The sequence below is a fragment of the Physcomitrium patens genome, chromosome 22, assembly GCF_059467195.1.
Source record: "Physcomitrium patens ecotype Gransden chromosome 22, ASM5946719v1, whole genome shotgun sequence".
Lineage (NCBI taxonomy): Eukaryota > Viridiplantae > Streptophyta > Bryopsida > Funariales > Funariaceae > Physcomitrium > Physcomitrium patens.
This window is the reverse complement of record NC_143431.1, coordinates 11,796,732-11,819,195: the sequence shown is the minus strand read 5'-3', so window position 1 is coordinate 11,819,195 and position 22,464 is coordinate 11,796,732. Positions and strand designations below refer to the sequence as shown.

General features: G+C 33.9%; 3 non-coding genes across 3 annotated transcripts; 1 reads left to right on the top strand and 2 right to left on the bottom strand.

Annotated features, from left to right (window-relative positions):
• Positions 1 to 1,698: 1,698 nt before the first annotated feature.
• On the bottom strand, positions 1,699 to 1,771 carry TRNAF-GAA (transfer RNA phenylalanine (anticodon GAA)). Its single transcript has one exon. It is a non-coding gene; the product is annotated as a tRNA-Phe (tRNA).
• A 3-nt stretch (positions 1,772 to 1,774) lies between these two features.
• On the bottom strand, positions 1,775 to 1,848 carry TRNAV-AAC (transfer RNA valine (anticodon AAC)). The gene has a single exon. It is a non-coding gene; the product is annotated as a tRNA-Val (tRNA).
• Positions 1,849 to 2,477: 629 nt separating this feature from the next.
• Positions 2,478 to 2,593, top strand: LOC112275405 (U5 spliceosomal RNA). Its single transcript, XR_002967718.1, has one exon. It is a non-coding gene; the product is annotated as a U5 spliceosomal RNA (small nuclear RNA).
• Positions 2,594 to 22,464: the final 19,871 nt, after the last annotated feature.

Genomic DNA, 22,464 nt, shown 5'->3' with positions numbered 1-22,464 from the left:
TCCATCTTGTAGAAATGAATCATGTTTGGCCTTGTATTGTAATATATATATATATTGAAGAGTAGACATAAGTCCTCCAACTTTGTAGCCATTGAAAATACTCCTCCAACCAATCCTCTTTATTATTGCCAATGTTGGTATCAATAAATCAATCATATGCATCTACAAATTTTGTTACTAAAGTATGTAGTCTAGATAGTACATTAATTGCAATAAGATTGAACTTATCTTTTAAAACCATATTCACATGTGCACTTGTTGTACCAAAGCTCTAGTCAATGTTCTCTACTCCATACATATTGTAATCTTATAGGAATTATGTAACTTTTCGAAATTTGCTAGTTCTTCCAACCAATTGATAATTACAACATACTCATTTATTCTAAAATAACATCCATTGCTATTTTCTATTACGCTCAAAGAACTCCTTTGAAGAAATAAATAAAAAAAAAAAAAAAAAAAAAAAAAAAAAAACATAAGAAGAATGGATGTAGAATGTTAAGATGACATATGAAATCGACTTCATATCACTTCATATTACTTAATACACTATCAAAATATCACGTGATATTTCATAAACTTAAAGATGGTAATAAAATTTGAACAATGATATTTGAATTTGATATTTTAAGTAATCCAAAAAAAACTCAAGTGTTAAATTTTAATTATTTGGTTTTACAAAAGTGCCATGTTTGAAATCCCTCCCCCCTTTCCTTCTCCTCCATTATAGACATCTCATAACAACAAAAGTAGAAAAATAATTTCCAATATGTTAATGGTATCTCCAATGGATGCATCAACTTGATTATAAAGTGCAACATATCAAACATTTCAATGTTTGAAAGGTGTTGTAAGAGCTTCATACTTCATCTCAAGTTGGAAGTATTTTTAGAATCATTCATATTATACTTTTGACCTCTTTTCTATGCATATTTCGAATAATCACATCATGCAATACTTTTCTTTTGCCTCCAAGGCAATATGAGTGTTCTTTGTTGCTACAAAATCAAATATCAAAGAAATGTGAAAAAAAGTTGTTTGTTTGAAATATACAAAAATGGTCTTTGAATTGGACAACCCAATTGGTTGCTATTGCTATCCAAATGAGGCATGCATGTAATTTGTGTATTTCAAAAGATTGACTTAGGCATCAACACCTTGTGCCATATTTTGTTTTGATGAGTATGGGATTTGCTTCAAAGATCTCTAGAAAATGTTCTTAATGTGAACTTAATACATCCATTTGAGAGCCCATTGACATCTTGGAGATTTTTGTTTTTTTCATTTGATGGAGGTGAGATGTATACAATATGTTTGTTATGGGAAGATGGGTAGAAGAGGCCATTGCCATGATGAGTGTTGGAAGCTTGGAGGAAGTGGGTGTAGAGGGTGGTGTTTGGATGGGAGGGATAGGAGAGGAATGGAAGGAGGAGTGATGTGGTTGGTAAGAGAGATTTGGAATGCCATGGATGGTTTGTGTGATGGTCCATGTTGGGGTGGGAAAAGTAAGCGTAGCAGTGGGAGAGTATGCTGAGGCGCGGAGGAGGGTGAAGTGAGGTACACGAGCAGAGTGGGGAGTGGGGAGCGGGGAGGGGCAACCTCAACCTCCGCTGTGCCAGGGTGCGGTGATGTTGTGGGCGAGGAAGGCATGTGCGCGTGCGGGATGGCGCAAAGAGGGAATACAAAATGCGAATGCGGTGCGGTGAGCGTGGATCGAACACGCGACCTTCAGATCTTCAGTCTGACGCTCTCCCAACTGAGCTATCCCCGCACATGTTTTCGCCCGGGTTCGAACCGGAGACCTTCAGTGTGTTAGACTGATGTGATAACCAACTACACCACGAAAACTCGCATGCACGCCGCTCGCCGCCCACATTCTAACTCCCCCTCCGCCGTCACCCTCACCTGCACACCCTTCTTCACGCACTTCACACACACATTGGGCTCGCGTCGCCGACTGCAACGCCCACCACACACCTCCGCACTCAACAAGTGCTCCGCTGATGCCCAGCCAACTCTAGCACCGGCGTCGAAGCGGAAGCCATTCCTCTCTGCGCTGCACCTCACGCGCGCACAAAACCTCACCTACGTCACCCACCCCTCACCACCACCGGACATCGTCAAGTGTCATGCCCATGTGACGCCTCTGCCATTGCCATCGAGCGCAACCCGTTGGCTCTGCGGATCGAGGGCCTGACGCCCCTGTGACTTGCGTGGAACACGCTGCTCCTCTTTTGGGGAACGGAGTTTCTGGATGCACGGCATCGGGCTTTCCGTCCCCCTCACAGGAGCGACCACGGGTATCAGCCAGCATCGCGTCGCGAGCCTCTCATCTCACCCCAGCTGTGCTGCTTCGCCGGAATGATGGCAGAGCGTGCCGGGTCACGGGCGAGGGGTTCAGATAACCCATATGGGTGGTGCGGAATCCGTTGCGACTGGGGTATTTGGAGCGCGGTCGGAGGCGAGAGCAGGGAAGGAGCCGGGTGCTCAGCTCAGAGCGAACTATTCTTTCGCCTTTTACTAAAGAATACCGTGCGCTGGGTACACATACCGGTATAATCTATTTTTTGGACTGCCCCCTTCGCGGGGGCCCATCCATCGCAAAGCCCCAACCCGGATAACTTACCCCCACTGCGGTGTCTTCTAGGCGCCGGTGCCTGTTTAGGCCTTGGCGCCCTCTTCCGGGTTCGTGTTTTCTGGCCCTCACCCGCCTCGGCGATCTTGTGCCTGGTGATTTTGAAGAGTTCGTGTGCACCTATGCTCTCTGCGGACTTGAATCCACAGGGCGTGTGTTTGAGGGGTACGCCCTTCACTCTCTTTCCCGCATGCTGAAGCGGACCCTCGACTGTTGCACTTGGATGCAAGCTGCGTGCGATTACGGTTCTCTTCTCGGGTCCTGGGGCCACACTCCGCCGATCATGGTTCAGTCGCGATTACGTTGCAAGGGCATAGAACCCTGTCATTTATTTTATTCTATTCCTTTTTAGCGTTTCTTTCTTGTTATAATTTTGTAATGTTTTTGTTGGTTCCATTTTTTTGTTTTAAATTTCTTCAGTGGATGGTACGTTGTCAAGTGTACATATTCTTCTGTATGGTGGGGTTAATGGCAGAGGCATGCTTTGATAATGCATTTTGATGGTTATGTGATTTTGTGAATATGTTGTAAGGGTACAAGGGTACAAGTGCCTGGAAAATAATGATGTGTTTGAAACCAAGTGGTATTCACCATTTGCTTTAGTGTATGATAATGATGCATTTTAATGTGAAATTCAAATGCACCATCCTCATAAAAGATTGGCTAAACAATGAATTCAAATCAACAATAGAGTTGTTTTTAAGTTTTGGAATGTTATATTTTTATCTTCATTCCAATTTGGTTTGGTGTTCATATTTATAATATGAGGGCAACAACAACACCAAAATTATATGTTAATAATGATAAATAAAACTTTCATCAATAAAATATTTAACAATATCAAATATTATAATCATTTTATGATTGTTTGCCCTTATTATGATTGATATAATTTCACAACTTACATAAATGATAGATGTAAGAAAAAAGAATAAAGTAGAGAAGATAAAGTCTAAAAATAATTACTTTTAAAACAAAATGTGTTATTTTAGCACATTTTTACTTAATAAATTAAATAAAAAAAATACTTAGAAGGGGATTTTGAATTGTAGGTTATTCTTTTATATCTTGTATGATAATGAATAAAGTAATTAGAGTTATCATAAAGAATTAGAGTAAAATAAAATAAAATCAAAATTAAAAAGATAACATTTATATATTTGAGATTTAGCTTGAAAATAGTTTGATTTTGTGATTAAGATTTTGAGCCTTATTAAAACTAAGTAGTAGTATAACAAATATTTTATAGGGGCTTTTTGGCCTTTATTTTGTTTATCTATCTATGTTGACATAGGATATACAAATTCAACAAGTAGAAAACACTTTACCTAACCAAAATAAAGAGGAAGCAATTGTTTTTAATACTAAGTAAGTGTTTTATTAAAAAATAGAAGTAAATAACCAACAAGTCCACATAAAATGTCAAAACATGTCAATTGCATTATCACATGGTTGCTTCTTCAAATAATCCAAACAATCAATGCATGAAAGAAATTGGTATGATATTGAGCAACTTTTCTATCTTTCTGCTAGACAATTTATTCCAAGATTTTACAAGCAGTTGATCTTTTGTTGTTAAATTTAATTTCAAGAACTTGCAAACTTAATAAATAAATACTTTGATGGCATTGATAACATCTTGTGTAACAAGAATCAATCAATGCAACAAAAATTGAAACCTAAACAAAAGAATAATGATAATTATAATAATAAATATACAATGAATCCTCTTCTAGTTGGATAGTATATATTTATTGTAGAATTGAGTGTATATGAGTTCCAATATTGACTCATTTATCAATCTAGGGCAATAAGTTGTACTTATTGCAGTTAGAATCACAAGGTTTTATGAGTTGGTATAGGAATTTTTAGATAAATAGCAATAATTTTATTATTAGTTTTAAGAATGGATCTTTTATAGAGTTCTTTAGCAAGAATTCCAAAATAAGTATTATCTCTTTAATGTAGCTAATACATATTTATAGTTTCATAGTAGTAGGAGTTTTTTATATATATCTATTGGCTAGATGAAGAATTCTTTTAATTTTCTAGATTTCCCGTAACTGGGTTGCTGATCCCGATTTTCTGGGAGGAGCTGTCCGGGTCCGGCGAAAAGCGCAAACCGGCTCATTTTTATTTTTTTATTTTTTTATTTTTTTTTTCCTTCATGTGTTCGAGAGGAATACTAAATTTTGCTGAAGGGTTGTGTTGGCTCAGCTGGAATTAGGTCCCTGTTTGGACATCGGCACTGTTGTTGATGGAGTATCGTGGCTATATTGCATGAACTCGGCGGTGGAGCTACTGTCCGTTGTTGATCTGGTGGAGCTTTTTGTTTTTTGGATTGAGTATTGGAGCGGTGGTCAGGCTTGGCGTTGTCGCTGAGGTCAGGTTGCGGGAAGTTGTGGCTACCCATTTTGGTTTTTTTTTGTTTTGTTTTGTTTTTTTTTTTTTTTTCCGTTTCCTATCCGTGTTCGGCACTCCCCGGTGGCTGTTGGCACAGGTTCTTCCATTTCACAGTGGCAGCACTGGTTGCTCATGTGATCTCGACAAAGGAACTGCGGCTGTTGTAGTGTAGGCTAGCTTTGGAGGGGTCATCAACATTTATTGTGTCTTTCGAGATGGTTGAAGGATTTCTTCTAGTTCATTGAGGCACTGCAGCTAATTACGGTGCTGTCGAATTTTTTTTCCTGCTTTTTCCATGTGTCCTCGTTCCGTTGCTGATCTTCGACGGCTTGGTTCTGGCATTTTAGCTTGTTGTAGTCCCTGTTGTTATCGTGTTGAATCCAAAGATTGCCGCTAGTCGTAGTGGTGTAAACAGAATTGTTTTTTCTTCTTCCCTTTGATTCTTTCCCGGTAACATAGTGGCGCTAGCTCGGCTCTAGCCGGTGTCGTAGGAGTAGTGTTTTTGTGTCATTGGAATCTGAGAGCTGAGGTGATGAGTGGCAAGATTGCTTTCTGGTGTTTTTTTTAATCATTGTGTTGAAAACCCAAAAATTACTCTGCGATTTAAATCCTGTTAGTTCCTCGTGATTTATTCGGGTGCGTCGACCTTCACTCGTCGACGGTGGTCGATCCAGAGTGACTGCGCCTTTTCCTTTGTGCGGTGGAGTAGTGGTCTTGACCACTTGTTGCTCATCAAACTTTCTTGTTTTTGTTCCATTCATGCAAGGGCTACAATTGAGCTCTTCTTTGTCGACGTTTGCTTGGTTCTAGGAGGATTATTATTTTCTTTGTCGTGGAATCTGCGAGTGGCGGCTGTACAGGGCAGCGTAGCGTTAAGCAGCAGTGGTGCTCGCAGTGAGTTCGACTACTTGCGGCGATCTAGCACCGCCTCTAGGTTTAGGCTTTTTCTATTGTCTAGATTTTGACGCCGTTGTCGGCATCTGCGGTTGCAGCATCGAAGCGTTTTCCTACAGTTCCTTATGCGGCACAGTCAGCCAAGGGGTGAGCGATCTATGGAATGTCGGAAGTACAACACGGTTGGTTGAAGGCTGTCGAGCTCGTGTGGTGGTGTCGGAGAAGCTCCATACTCATTGTTTTTTTATTTTTTTATTTTTTTATCACGTTGATGAATCGTCGACACCGGTGTTGAGCTTCGATAGTAGCTTGGCTTCAATAAAAATAGAGGCGGAAGCTGGGCGCCTCGACGTGGTTTTCTGTTTTTCTATCCGCTTGAGATGCGTTTGGAAGCTCTTGATGTTGGGGGTGCTTGCCCGATAATGCTAGAGCAAAATAGAAGGCAAAAATTGAGCAGAGCAACACAAATTTTTAAGGGGAATACACCTACTAGGGATGTAGTGATCCAGTCGGCATCGAGTAGAGCAGCAACTTACGCCTCTTCGATTACTAGTTTCGTAGGGTCTTGCTGGTTTCAAGGGATCATCTCTAAGGGGTCGATTCTAACCACCAGGAGGACGTTGGTCTGCAAGGCCATTGGTGTTGTAGGCTGCAGTATAATTAGATTGTGGGAATAGTGGTTGCATCAACAAGAGCAATGTCGTGTTGAATTAATAAGTTCAGAATCCTTATCTGAAGCCATAACTATCTCCTTGCGATGAGGTTCCTTGGGAGACTTATGGTGCTTGGCCTATGCATGGGCTGGTAGGAACAGTTGAAGTGCTGCAACAACCATTTCTGCTAGGGTGGAGGTTGGACCTGCAACAGCCTAGACCTGCCTTGCTTATATTATCGGAGGTGGTACTCAACTACGAAGAATTTAAAGGTTGCTGGAGACAAGGAGGTTGGACCGAGGAAAATCTCGCGTGGCAAACCTGCATCGATCCAAAATCTATAGTAAGGAATATTTTTATGAAGATGCAGATTCTAATAGATGAAATTAGGTTAGCGTTGGAATGAAATTAGAGTTTTGGATGAATACAATGCTTGGATGAGAACTCATTTTGGATGATAAATTATTCTTGGATGACAATTGTTAATGGATGAAGTATGTTAAAAATAGAATAAAATAAAATAAAAATGTTATTTGTGTGTGTATTTTTAGTATGACTTGTTTTGCAAGTGTAATCATAGTGATGTTTTTTTATGGATTAGATGGATTAATTTGAAGAAGCAAGAGAATAATTTCAATCGAGACTTGATCAATAGATATAATTCATATTACATAAACAGTTCAAGTGTTGTGAGTTACAATAACCATCTAACTTGTGGGGTTATTTTAGCTCATAGCATGACACTTGGAACAACTGTTGAAGATTAGGGAGGCAGTAGTCCTTCCTATAGTGGTCCTGCTGATTGGTCACTAGGCGGGTTTAACGAGTAGCACTCCTTGTAGGAGTTTTTGAAGGTGAAGCCTCCAGATGAATTTTTATTTTATTTTATTTGGATTGACAATCAATTTATTTTATACACAAAAAGGTGGCATAACTTCACCATCAAAGTGAACTTTGTATTTAGCCACAATCAATTGCTTTTTTAACAAGAATTTTTTGACATGCCACTTGCCAGTCACGTTGAACAAAAAGCCTTTCTAAATCATGGCCTTGCAAACATAAATGAAGCCGTTCTCATTCCTCAGAGCATTGACACACTTGACTGTCTCTACTCCAAGCTTGAGAAAGAATGTCTTACTGGGATACTTGATGGCTCAGACATGTCTACCCAAATGTCAACTTTTATAGCCTTGAATATGAATTGTTTCTATAGGTTTGACTAAGTGTCTTTAATCCAAGAGATCACAAAGTTGTTGCAAAGTTGAACCTTGTCAGTTGTGCATACTACAAGCTTACAAGTGTTGGCTTTGAGTGTTGTAAGGCTTTAGGGTTTAGCTCTTGATTATTGTTGTGTTTGCAATAAAATATCGCTTTTATCTCATAACTAATATTATAATTTTATATTAATGTAGAAAAAATGATAAAAAAAAGTATTTAAATAAATAATGAAAAAAAATCTATTATAGTCTCATATTTTAAAATTTTATGATTTTTTGTTAACATATAAGAAATTAAAATATTCTTGTATTAAATATTTTTGAGAAAAAAGAATCTAAAGAACATATAGTTAAATTTGAAAGTGGTGTAATATTATTGTATTTTGACCTCATAAAAACTTACTAAATATAAAAAATTAATTTGAAAGTAGAAAAGGCAATAACAGAATAAATAAAAAAATAATAGATTTTATATTGCTTCTAAAAATTAAAATATATTATATTTATTAATAAAATTATATTATTTTAATTAATAATTTATTTATAATAATATTTTTTTGGTATAAATATGTGAAAGTTTTAAAAATATATATTAAATTTAAATTAAATTTTATTTAATCTATGTAGCAACAAATAACGTCAAGAGTTATTAGATCTAAATAAACTAGTATAAAAGCTTCTGACATTTTAAATACTTGCTTTATAAGACTTGTGATTATTAGAAAATTTTATGTGTTATAACTATATATATATATATATATATATTAAAGCCGTCTTTGTCTTTTCAATACTTCTTTTTATTTCCATTTTTATTTGATATTTACTAAAAATATTTACTTAAAAATAAATAGTCTATATTCTCAATATGTATATATATATATATATATATATATATATATCTTTTTTCTTTTTTCTTGTGTTAATTATTTATTATTATTTTTTATATATTTAAGTTTTTAATAATTACTAATATGTTAAGTAGTTTAAATAGGTATAATAAATTATGCAATAGTCATTGTTGATCATGCTTTTTAAGCTATTTGAAAAAAGATTCTATCTAAAACAATTACTAGAATTATGGAGATGAAAGTAGTGTATACTTATCAATCTCAACTAAGACATATTTTTAGAAGATTCTTATTTTAGAGTTCAGTACTAAGTATATATTCAAAACAAGTCTAAAATATTTACTTGATGGATGTATAATTAGGACCTTGGTATTTACAAGTAATTATCAAGTCCAACTTCAAATGTTTTACTTGGTAGTCTTTAATTGCAACTTTAGCACTTACAAGCCTCAACCAATTCAAAGTCTAAAAACTCAAGATTTAGTAGCAAAATCTTTTGAGAAATTTAATTAAGATAGTAGTCAATTCTTGAAAGTTCTTCAATTGCATGAGATGTTAGGGCTGGTCTAAAATCTACTAATTTACATAAATAGATAAAAAAAAATCTTTACACAATTTCTTTAAGACAATTAATTTTAGAGAATGCTAAATAAGTTGATTTGAAACTTAATACTTACTTCAAACTATCTCAATAATTTTGACTATTACTAAATAAAAAAATTAAACAAAATCTTAATTTAAGAGATGTTAAAACTCACTTTGGTAGTATAAAGAATTATAAAAGAAGATGATGTTAAATTGATTCTAAATTATAATTAATCTAGATGGTATATACAATTTCAAGATGTTGGAAATTACCAAAAAATAATAGAGAATGAATATCGCTTGAATTTATTGTATATTTATATTATTTCTAATTAACACAATGGTTAGTTATTTTATTTTAGCAGCTACTAAACCATTTTGACCTAATTTTTCTTCCAAAGGTTTTGGTTCTTTAAGTGGATTAAAAAGATTTGACTTGTTGTAGGTTCTTATATAATGTTAAGTTGTCTATTGTTTGCATCTTATTGGTTTGGGTTTCCCATATTTCTAAGACCTATTGGTCTAGGTTTTTCTATTATGTAGATCTTATTGGTTCAAGTTTGTCTATTATGTAGATTCTATAAATTTGGATCTAGTTCTTAGTTAACTAGGCTGATTAACATTCATATTCATGATAAAATGTTTAATAAATGTTACAATAGCTAAGCAAAACATGGACCAAGTTTCACTTGTTGCCATGTGTAGCAACACATCTCAAAAGAGAATTCATGCAAAACTACGTGAAATGTAGAAGAAAATAAAAAATAAATCATAATCTGAGAACCTTTTAGAAATTGGACCTCAAAACTTAACAAACATGTTAAAGTACAACAGACTGCAACCACCGACAACAGCAACTTCAATGATTGAAAGTATGAGCGAATGAACACACTAATGTATAAATGAATTCACGGATGAATGTGCGGTGCTTGCGCTGATTCCTGTCTGCATTGCTTTGATGGCAATCATTGTTTTTCGAGACAACACCACTGTGGAAAGGAAGACACAAGATGAAACCGGAAAGGTGGCATTGGAAATACGAAATGCACAAGAGATTAAGAGGGCGAAAATCCGGCGACCCCAGCTCACGGATGCGGCGATTGGCTCAAAAGCCACAGGCTTGGTACGCACCATCGGCTTTTCATGTGAGTCCGTTGCCTTCGACGACGCCGCTCGCTGTCCCATCGGATACCCTTCGGATCCTAGTCGTCGTCCTCGAAAGTCTTTGTGGCATGACCTCGCATTGTACGTTGATCTGTACCTCGCATTGTACGTTAGTGCAAGTATAAAATCGGGTTAAGACAAGGTTCTGGGTTGTGGGTGCCGCATCCTCACAGCTAGCTACTCTCGTAGTGATGAAAATCTGAAGAGATTTGTTCGCATACAGCGAGTGATACTAAAACATATACTATCCACGGAGTACTAAGAATTTGCTTAGGAATCTGGTTCGTGGAATAGGGGCGACGAGAAAGGCATTCGAGTGAAGGTTGGAGTTGCGGGAGTGATTAAGAGATTTTGAACGCAGTAGAAAGCCAAGATAGCAGATATCTCGACTTATTGTTAACGATAGGTATATAGGCTGGACCGGAATCTGTTTGTTGATGCGATAGTTTTCGGGCCGTACCATGGATTTACGACAAGACAGCCGCCCGTATAAATGTTTGGCGGCATGTCACTGTGATCTTATTTACGACATGTTGACTTTCGCAACGCATACGGCAAGCAAATTACGCTGACAAGGTGTAAATCACTGGCAGCGGTTTCCCTGCAAGCTCATCAGCGAAATATAGGTTGTGTCGATACATATTGTCGAATTATGACTAATTCAAGCCATGTAATTGAGCCAGATTGCAACTGGGACGATGCTGAGTTAGCACCGACGATTCCGTAACCCTGACAATCCTTGAAGTTCGTTTGAAAGCCTTTCTCTAGGTGCGATTAAAATGAATTTCCTACTTTGTGGTGAAGTGAAATGCAACCCCGTGCAGTTTGAGCCACATTCAAAGCTAGAGTGGTGATTGAATCCTGTCAACATCACACAAAAAACCATAGTCAACGAAATAAAATATCGTTTAAACCCTACCGCTGTAAACCTGATTCCCGTGATTACGTGCTCTGCACCCACGAGGTCGGTGCTAAATTTGCCCAAAGCTACGTTTCAGTTGCATGATCTTTGGTAGCTGCCACTGGAATAGCACCTACATTGTTATAATATTGCCCCCACTCCATTTGATTGGTGGTGAACTTTGTTAACAATCTGTTTTAATAGGCATGTAGACCATTTGCAAAGATTATAGATCTTACAATCAACTATATTGTTGAAGTTGGAATGGAAAGATAGGTCGTTTTTGTCAAAGTTCTTTCTTCATTTATTACTATGCGATTTATTTATTTATTTTTGTTTGTTGGCACAAATGAACACTGCTTTCATTGCGTGGACAAATAGTACAACGACTTAGCTGTATGCAGTCTGACAGACACAATAGAGTTAGGGGTTAGTGACAATTAGTAGTAACTAGCTATTGGTTAGTAAGGTGTGTTAGTCTGACAAAATCAGTGAGTACTCTATTGACCAGGCCTAGGCCTATTCATGTCTGCAGTAATTGAACGAAGCCCTATAAATTAAGGATCCACCAAGGATGGCCTTGAGTTTTTACTTTCTTTCATTTGATACATCCATAATCAATAAGACCTAACTATATCCGCTTAAGGAGTTTATCTAAGTGCCAATGAATTTGATTAAAAGGTGTGTCATTTTGTTCTCGCCAAAGGGTCAAGAAGACAACAATTCTTACTACCATCTATAGCTGATTGATCCATTAGAACTTCCTTGGGATGTGGTTTGAGAAAATTCTATGTTTCCATGATAACATTAGCCATGGTTCATGTGCTTACCGAGAAATGAGAGAGACATTCATGATATAGATGTGTGATTGCCATGTACATTGTGTTGAGGGGCACTTCCAAAATATGTGTAGGAGTATCTCTTTGAATTGCTTGGAGCACACAAGACACCTTATATCAATTGTCATACTCATTTGACCCCTCTATAGATTGATTGTAGCAACCTTTTTCGACACTAACTAGAGGAGTTTTGCTTCTTTAGATGTCTTGCCTTTAGTCCACATTATGAACCATCATAAGCAAAAGTGGATTGAAAGGACTGTATGCTATTTCTAAGTAATCATGTTGGAAATTGAATATCTTTGTTATAATAAGATTTTATCTATTTTAACTCAATAATTTATGAATGGGGTTGAGGGATTTTGACTTTGCCAATGCGAACAATAAGGATTCCATATCAATTTTTTTATTCTTTTGTAATATAGTCGGGCTTCAATTTTCTAGAGACCTATGTAAAAAATCACCATATGCATTTGTTGTAGTTTCCTTGGAATTTGAGATGAAGTCTTCTATTACTTTCTAGTGAAAATGAAAGAAGGAGTGGCTTTAGGCACCTTGAGATTGGCAAAACTATATACTAGAGAGTATCAATGAAATAGGACCGAATTTTCTAAAGTCTAAAACCTTACCAAATTCATAACAACAAGGATTTCAACACAATGTAAGATCAAGCACATCAGAACAAAACTAAAAATAATTAAACAAAATAGAATTACAAAGACAAGACTAAATAAAAGAAAATAGAATCAAAGAAAATCTAACAAAATCAAATAGAACAAAATAAGAAAATCCAAACTTTTTTAAGAGACAGAGTCTGAAACAATACTTGATTGAATGTCCAAATGGCCTTAGTCATTTCTATTTATACTTTGTTCAACTATCCTAGAACTTTTTAGAATGTTTCAAATGGTGAATTCTACTAATATAATTGCCCTTCTAGAAGATTTTAGAGGTGGATCCCACTATGATAACCATCCTAAGCTTTTATAAAAGATTTTATCGTAGGTTCCAAATGAAACACCATCCTAACCTTAATTCTAAAAATTTTCCAAAATGACTCCAACTATATATCTTTATGTACAAATAATACAAATATCCTATCCATGCCCTATTATAGCTGATCTCCCTCTACTAATGTAAAACATCATTATTTTGCTTCTTTTAGTATTTCCAAATGGCTGCTTGAGAATGAATTAGGTTTTGTGTAGGTTCCTATGTTGCATCGTGGATGTGATAACCTTTCTGGAAAACTTTTTATTGAAATTGTAAATGTCCATTGCCATTGTAAATGTAGCAATGTTCCAAAATACTATTCACTTTATACTCCTGTTAGTCATTAATAGGAATTGGTAGTCGTGGTAGTAGTTGGTGTTCATCCAAAAAGTTCCTTGGTTTAATGTGAAATTCCTTGAGTTGTAAAATATGGAAGACTGGATGGACCTAAATATGTGGTGGAAGTTCAAGGCGATATGTTACATCAAAATTTACTATAGAAACGTGAAAAGATCTAAGCCATGAAGGTGCTAATTTATGGACTTGGATTGATGTAGTAAATAAGAGGTTGGCATTGGATTAAATTCTTGACCACCCTTCCAAATGGTCTTGTGTTGCCAATGGTTATGTACATACTACTTCTATCAATTTGGTATAGTAAAGAAATGGTGTCATGCTTCCAACAAGGCCATTGTAAGCCGTTATATAAAACTCTTTTATTATTAGATTATTGGTGTTGATGGAACAATGGAGAGTTGCTAGCATAATTGAATGCTAGGTAGTATTAAAAAAGAATGGTGAATAATCAGTACTTGCTTGAGTACTATCATTGTTAGCAAACTCTAAGGATGTCAAATATTCATTCGATTAATTATAGTGAACTACTACAAATGCTTGTAACATATCCTCTAGGATCCAATTTGCATGCTTTGTTTGTCCATTTATTTGAAGATAGAAGGCTATAGACATAATAAGTTGTGTACCTAGTAGCTTAAATAAGGCCTTTTAGAAACTCTCCGTGAAGCACGAATCTCAATCTAAAATGATGACACAAGATAATCCATGGTGATAAAAGCCTGTATCAAAGAAGACTTATACAAATACTAGAACATCAATATTAGAGCATACTATAGCCAAGTGGAGTTGCTTAGAAAGTCAGTCTACAAAGACTGCAATTGTAGTATAATTATGAGACATCTGTAGAAAACACGTAATGAGATCTATAATCACTTATTTCTAACATACTATAGGTAGTAGAATTGGCTATAATAGCCTAACAGATGCTATGTTGTGTACTTTGTTACACTGCCATAATTCACAAGAATGCACAAAAGCTCAAACATCACAATTCAAATCTATCCAAAACCATATCCTTGATATCTGTTTTAAAATCTTCTTATATCTTAGGTATCTAGATATTGGGATGTCATGTCTTTTTTGAAGTATGCATATTTGGAGTATACTACTAATTGTAGTGACTTTTGCTTTATTATCTGATTTAGATTTTAAGTCAAGCCTATAGAATAAGGTATCTGATATAGTATGCTATTGCCCTTGTTTGTATTCAAGGTGAATGTCAAAGAGCTGCAACTTCTCTTTTCAACAATGGTGTCGTGATTTTATATTTTTCAGATGCAAATCATATAACAATAGTCGATGGTTATTCCAAAAAATCATTAGCTTTTCCAATAAATAGTGTCACCACACCTTTGTGGCATGTATAATTGCTAGTTTCTTTTGATTTTATACAAAATAATTGTACTCTGCCCTCTTGAGCTAACATGATTCATATGCCATAAATTGAAGGCTCCTACCAAACTTTTGTTGAAGAACTGTGCCAATAGCAAAGTCGGAAGCATCAATGTCAAGTGTATATAGAAGGTCAAGATCATATGATTGCAATATTGGAGTAATAATTAGTACTTCCTTCAACTCCTTCAAGATCCTTTCTTATTCCAATTTCTACTCAAATGGAACATTCTTCTCCAACAAGCTTATTAGTGAGACAATAATATATACTAATCGCTAAATAAAATAGTGATAATATCTAGCAAGGTTCAAAAATGAGCAAGCTTCAAAAGCATCCTTAGGAATTGGCCAATCTTCCACTGCTTTCACCTTGTCCTACTCCATGTGCACACCTTCAAAAGATACTATATATTCTAAAAATGTGACATTTAACTTCCAAAGTTCACACTTTCATTGCTTGCAATAGAAATAACTATCATATAGCCAACACAACACTTCTTGTAGATGTTATTCATACTTCACAGAGATTTTATTATAGATCAAGATATCATTAATAAAGACAACCACATACTTATTTAAAAGGTCTCAAAATAATCTATTCAAGTCACCCATAATAGAGGGTGGACCATTGGTGAAGCCAAAAGGTAATGCAAGCCACTCAAAATGTCTATAGCATATATGAAATGTGATCTATTCTATATCTTCTTTAGCAATAGGAGTCTACAAATAACTACTTCAAAGATCTAATTTGCTAAAGATGGTTCTATCTTGAAGTTGATCAAGAAGATCATCCACACATGAAAGTGGATATGCATTCTTCTTAGTTTGCTTATTAAGGCCCCAATAATCAATACAAAGTCAAAATCCACCATCTTTTTTAGGTGCAAAGAATACATGTGCTCTCTATAGAAACATGCTTTTTCAAATGAGGCCCTTCTCTAAGAATTCATCTCCAATAATTTTCACAACTCTTCAAGTTCATTCAGTATTAGGCGATGTCGGGGTAGAGAGAGTTTGCCTTAAAAAAGCACAAGGCTTTTAGTTGCCACTAATTGCTCAATCAAGTCTTGAGATAAGAAAGACCAAGTTTGTATATATATATATATATATATATATATATATATATATATATATCACATTGTTAGGTGCTATTATACCAAATATATAAGTCTTAAGTTTCCAAAAACACCCAAAATATGATAAAACCTCTAAATCCTTAAATATCCTTATAGGATATTATTTCCAAACATCAAAAACTCATACATACAATCATACCATTCAAACACACTCAAATTTTACATGAAGTATTGATGTACTTTTAAAAACTACCACAACAAATTTCAATTGCAAATTCATTGAAGATCTTAAGATATCACCAAAATCCCAGCAATAGCTTCAAATCCTAGTTTTTATATATGCGTATGTAATTTTCTTCATATTTCACAAACTAAGCACTAAAATACCACAAAATTTATATGTATAGCTTCTTCACACAATAATCTACCTTTTCTAAAAGGTTTGACTAAAAAATTCTTCCAAAAACATAAAATATGGCTCCAACTATTACTTTGAATAAAATCACTTACTTATTGCCTTTGATTTGGATGTGCTAACTTCAACCTTCTATAACTTCTTCATTTGAATTCCAAATTCATCAAATAATACATGAAAAGTGTTGTTAAAAAAGTACTCTCTCCAATTCCAATTGCCGATCCTTCGTTGCTCTTCGTAAAGGTATGTTATGCCCAAAAGAAAGACAATAGATATGAAATTGACTCCTTAATTTTGAATGCAAATAACTCTTTTATATAAATCACACAAAATTTACATCCAATCTGTATTCAAAAACCTAAACTTGATGATTCTAGCTTCCAAAGCTCAAATGACCTTGAAAAATAAAATCTTAATCCCTAATCCCTAATAAGCCCTCATGCAATCTCCTTGAAGTCCAATAAACATGGCCTTCGACCAATAGGAATGAAGATCTCCATTCCTTGCCTTCATCCAATCATGCCTTGTTTTCATTCCTTGCAATAAGTCTCCTACTAGTTAAGATTTTCTTCTTTAGGCTCTAATGTCCTCTCAAAGCTTCATACTAAACATTTAGGTCCTATATTTTTTTTTAAATACTATAATAAAAATAGATAAAATTCAAAATAAAGTTTTTTATATCCACTCTCTTTAAATTAATCTATTAACCATTCTAACATTCATCAAGACTTATGAACATATTATATTTTCAAAATATAAATCTAAATATATAAATATATATTACAAACACATATTACTAGTTCTATTTGAAAGGGGTACCTCAATCAAATGACATACTACTAGATAAGTCAATTGGAAAGACATCCCAATATTTACATATAAGTTGTTTTATCTCTTCTACTCCTTTGCTTGTCTTTCCAACTATTGAAGCCCATATTTAGCCCTACGACATAATCTGGTTGCTAATATTATATTTTTTTTCTTCATAAAGGTTATTTCTACAAGTAAGTTCTTAGCCACAAATCATTTTGCTATTCCACTAAATATAGAGGCATAAAGAATCATCATATGTCTTCTATCCTTGAAAGAGATTATCCTTGCTAGCCAATCGATGTGTTTATTTTCCACCTCTAGCCATGGCATACCAAAGATAATATCATATCTAAGTTTTGTTACAATGAACTTTTCGTTTAAGGCATATGTATTATTTAGTTTTAGGAATTTCTTCACTTATCTTGCTCATGTTCTTTCAATCATCTATTAGGTATATATTTCTTTTTTTGATCACTTTTTTTTTAATCCCAAATCAATTGATAATTTTGATTAAGATGTAATTTTTATAGAGCCGCAATCTACAAGCACTTAACATGGCTATCTTCTTAATTCATCCATTAGACATACTAATCGACCCTTTTGATAGTTGTTTGAAGCTATGCCATTTGTCTTTGAGAAACAACAATTGTTTTGAACATCGACCTTCAATGTCTTTATTGGGGAGTGCTATTTTCTTGCTTATTTTCTTCATTAACTTAGTGGTCTTTGAGATTGTAAATCCGCCATGATTTGTTGGTGCTTGAACTTTACTATTTCAGATAGTCTTTGATCTAATGGTCTCACTTTTGACAATAAAATCACAATTCCTTTTGTGCCAATATTTATTGTCTTTGTGGTATCAATGGTCCTCGCAAAGCATCAATCTTTATTAGCATTGATTGTTGTGGTATAGTATTGACTAGTAGCATAGGACTCCGCCTTATAGGTCATACTCCATGATTTCTGAAATCGATAGTATCAACCTTTTTTGCAATCTTAATTGCTTCCTCAAATGTTTGTGGATTCTTTAATTTTATATCTTGCTAGACCACATGTTTCAATCCTAATACAAACTGATCCATCATCTCTACCTCTAAAACATTGCGAATTTAGAAATATAAGAACTTGAATTGGAAGACATAAACTTGCATTGATCTGGATTGTGTAAAGTTAGTCAATTAATTGAGTTATCGTATTATAATTACTTATAATATGTAAAAATTAATTAAGACATATAATATGTTTGTAAGTCTTGATGTAGATTAGAATATTTAGTAAATAAATTTAAAAAGAATTGATATGAGAAAATTTATTTGGAGATTTATCTATTTTGATTATAGTATTTATATTATGTAGGATTTAGATATTTAGTATAAAGCTTAAGAGAAGGTTGGAGTTTAAAGATGAAAGTCTAAACTATTAGGATGCTTATTGGGAAGGATGAAAGTAAGGTATGGTTGGATGAAGGCAAGGAGTGAAGACCTTCATCCCTATTGGTCAAATGTCATGCCCAATGGACTTCAAGGAGGCTGCCTAAGGCCTTATTAGAGATTAGGGTTTTACTTTCAGAGACATTTGAGCTTTGGAGGCTAGGATCAACAAGTTCAGGGTTTTAGATATAATTTGGATGAAGAATTTGTATGATTTAGAGTTTTTGTGAAGGAGATATATGTGTTTAATATTAAGGTGTCAAATTTTTACCTATTGTCATTCTTTGAAGCATAACATATGCATACAAAGAGCAATGAAAGATCAACAACTGGAATTGGAGAGAAAACTTTTTTGGCTATATTTAATATATATTATTTTTTGAATTCTAACTTTAGATAAAGGAGTTATAGGGCATTAAAAACAGCACATATAATTCAAATGCAGTAAGTAATAGTTGGAGCCATATTTTAAGTTTTTGGACAAATTTTTGAATCAAATTTTTTGTAAGTGTGAATTATTAGGTTAAAAAGCTATAAATAAAAGTTACATGGTATTTGAGTACTTATTTTGTGAGATATGAAGAAAATAGCACGTGGGTGTATGTAAGCTAGGGTTTAAAGCTATTGTTAGGATTTTAGTGATATCTCAAGATCCGTAATGAATTTGCAGTTAAATTTTTTTGTGGTAGTTTTTGAAAGTATATCAGTACTTTATATAAAATTTAGGATTTTTTGGATGGTCCGATCATGAGATATGAGCTGTTGAAGTTTAGAAAATATTTGTCATAAGGATATATAAGGTTTTAAGTTAATTTATTATACATTTGGGTGTTTTTTTTGGTACTTGGGCTTATGTATTGATGTAATTACCTCAAAAGAGAAAATATTATATACATAAATTTGGTAATTTTATATCTTAGACTTGATTGAACATTTAGTGGGAGCTAGAAGTCCGGCCCTTTTTTGAGGCAAACTTTCTCTAGCATGACAGTGTGCTAATTTTCTTGCATTGATGCTCTAAAATTGATTTTCGAGCTTGGTTTCAAACTCTTCTTAGTCACCAAATCCGCTTTGAGCTCTATAGCTTTAAGTTCAATGTCGCCATCAAATGGCTACTATATCTCTTAAATAATTGGAAGAAAATATAATTCTTTTATTGGTGTTTGTCCTAGATAATTGGACGTACTGTTGTTTGCTAAAGATTCATTGGCATACATCTTCTTGCCTTAAGGTCAATGAATATGTATTGAGCTTATTCAATTTTAGCCTACTAGATGTAAATTCTTTTGTCTTAAAAGCTTCTATTTTCCCTTGCAAAGTAGCTATTTGACTTAAGAGGTATTATATCTGAGCTTCTATCTAAGATTGCTCCGTCATATCTTCTATGCTATAATTTCCTTGCTTAACTTTGCTATTGTAATTCCTTCTCTTCTTCTAGTTGACTTCTTGAAGTACCTCATTGTAGTTCCAAAATAGTATCCAATGTGATCTCCACAATTGACTTTCAATTAAATGATGGCAATGAACACACTACCAAAGAATAGACTAATACTCACTCTAATATCAATGAAACATGACCAAATTCTCTAAAATCTAAAATCTTATCAAATCCATAATAATAAAGATCTTGACACAACGTAAAATCAAGTACACCAAAATAAAATTAAAAATAACTTAACAAAATAGAACCTTAAAGACATGACTAGATAAAAGAGAATAAAACCAAACAAAAGCAAATAAAACCAAATAGAATCAAATAGAATGGAATAAGAAAATTCAAAATTTATTGAAAGAAAAAGTCTAAAGCCATACTTGACTGAATGCTCAAAAGGCCTCAGTTGGTTATATTTATACTTAGTTCATTTATTCTAGAACTTTGTAGAATATTTATAATGGTAGACTCCACTAAGATAACTTCCCTTCTAAAAGACTTTAGAGATAGATTCCACCATAATAACTGCCCTAAGTCTTTATAGAAGATTCTATGATGGATCCTACATGAACCACTACCTCAACCTCAAGTCTAGAAATTTCTCAAAATGACTCTAATTATATATATCTATATGTAAATAATACAAATATTCTATCCATGCCTTATCACAGTCATGCTTAGGAGATGAAATTTGTAGAAGATTTCCATAGAAGAATAATTGATCCTAGACATATTAAATGATGTGGCTAGATATGTTATAGTCATCATTTCAAAAATACCTCATCTATTTTTTATCCAACATGTTACATGGTTTTAATATAAGTAAATGCTTCAAAAAAACTATGAGATGCTAAATAATTACATTACATATATCAAACTCTATGAACAAAAATTCATATTGTGTTGTAGCTTTTATTGTCAAGAGAAAGCAATTGTTGGTTTTGACATCTTTAACAAAATCCAAATCCGCCCATTGTAAGTGCATCGTCTTTAATCTAAAAAATTTGGTATCAAACAAATGAGTAAATGTCAACCACCAAAATAGTTTACTTATTAGTTTGTCATGCAAACTAAGTTGAAATTGAGAGACCTCCTTGAGAAATGACTTCCATGACACCTCAATTCTATTCTACATTTTTGAATTGTAGTTGGCTTATAAATTTGGCAAGATGAAGTATATAAGGCTAGGTAGCCAATAACTCTGCTTGTATGGCTGAAAGTAGGATAATTGGTACCAAATTATCAAATGTAGATTTCATGTGCTGGGCTCTTATATTGATGTGTTGTGGTTTGGCTATCACGTGAAAATAATGTGTTTATATATTTAATATAAAATTTACTTAAAAACATAATGAGAGCTATATTATTGGATTTTAGTTGATTGTAGAGTGTGGTTAAATTACTACTTTAAAAAGAGGTTTTTTTAAAAAGATTACTATTAGAATTTGTATAACTTTATTTTCTTTTGATAATAGTTTTTGAAGTTGATTTGTTGGTAGAACTTTTTTGGCTACACTTTATATATATTGCTTGATGAATTCTTAGCTTAGATGAGAGATTTATTGGAAGTTGAAGTTAGCATTTGGAATCTAAGGAGTAATAAGTGATCCAAATTACTAGTGGTTGTGTTTTGAGATATATCTTATGCAATTTGATAAGATTTTAGTTAAAAATTTCTAAGAATGTGTATTTTCATATTATTAAACTTTATACACAAGTTTTGTAGTATTTGGATTTTGGATTTGTGAGATACAAAGAAGTAAAGGGGTTTTTTGGAAGTAATAACTTTATATATATATATTTTGAAGATAAATATATGGAGCTATGGTTAAATTTTGATATAAAGATGAATTTTTGAGAAGAGATTATGGATTTTCTTTGGAATTATTAAAAATCTAACTTACTAGCAAATAGTTAGTTATGATTTGATATAACCAAGAATATTAGACGATTTCTAGATATTTCAGAAAGCCTTATGTACAAACTTTTTTAAATATAAAAGGTTTTATTAATATAATATCTTTTTGATATTGTAGTATTTATTTGTCTTCTACTTTAATGGTTAAATAACTTATTGTAGCTTGGCCAATAAGTTAAAACTAGACTCTCTATAGCTAGGTATCTAGTGTATTCTTAGATAGAAAACCAGGCAATTCGACAATGGCTTTAGCACCTATTTTGTCATTAATGCTATAAGAGAGTCAAATAGATTTATGAAATTTAACCCTCTTCAAGCTTTTGGTAGACAACATTGAATCTATGTGACCTTATTGCTTGTGTGATTTATCAATTTTGACCACAAAAAGTTCTAAGTACTAGAGGAGACTTTGGATAAAGTCAACTTTGTTCTCCTCCAAATAAATGCAAAGAAGAATATCGACTACAATAGGACCTTGTTCACAATGACCCTCCTTTTG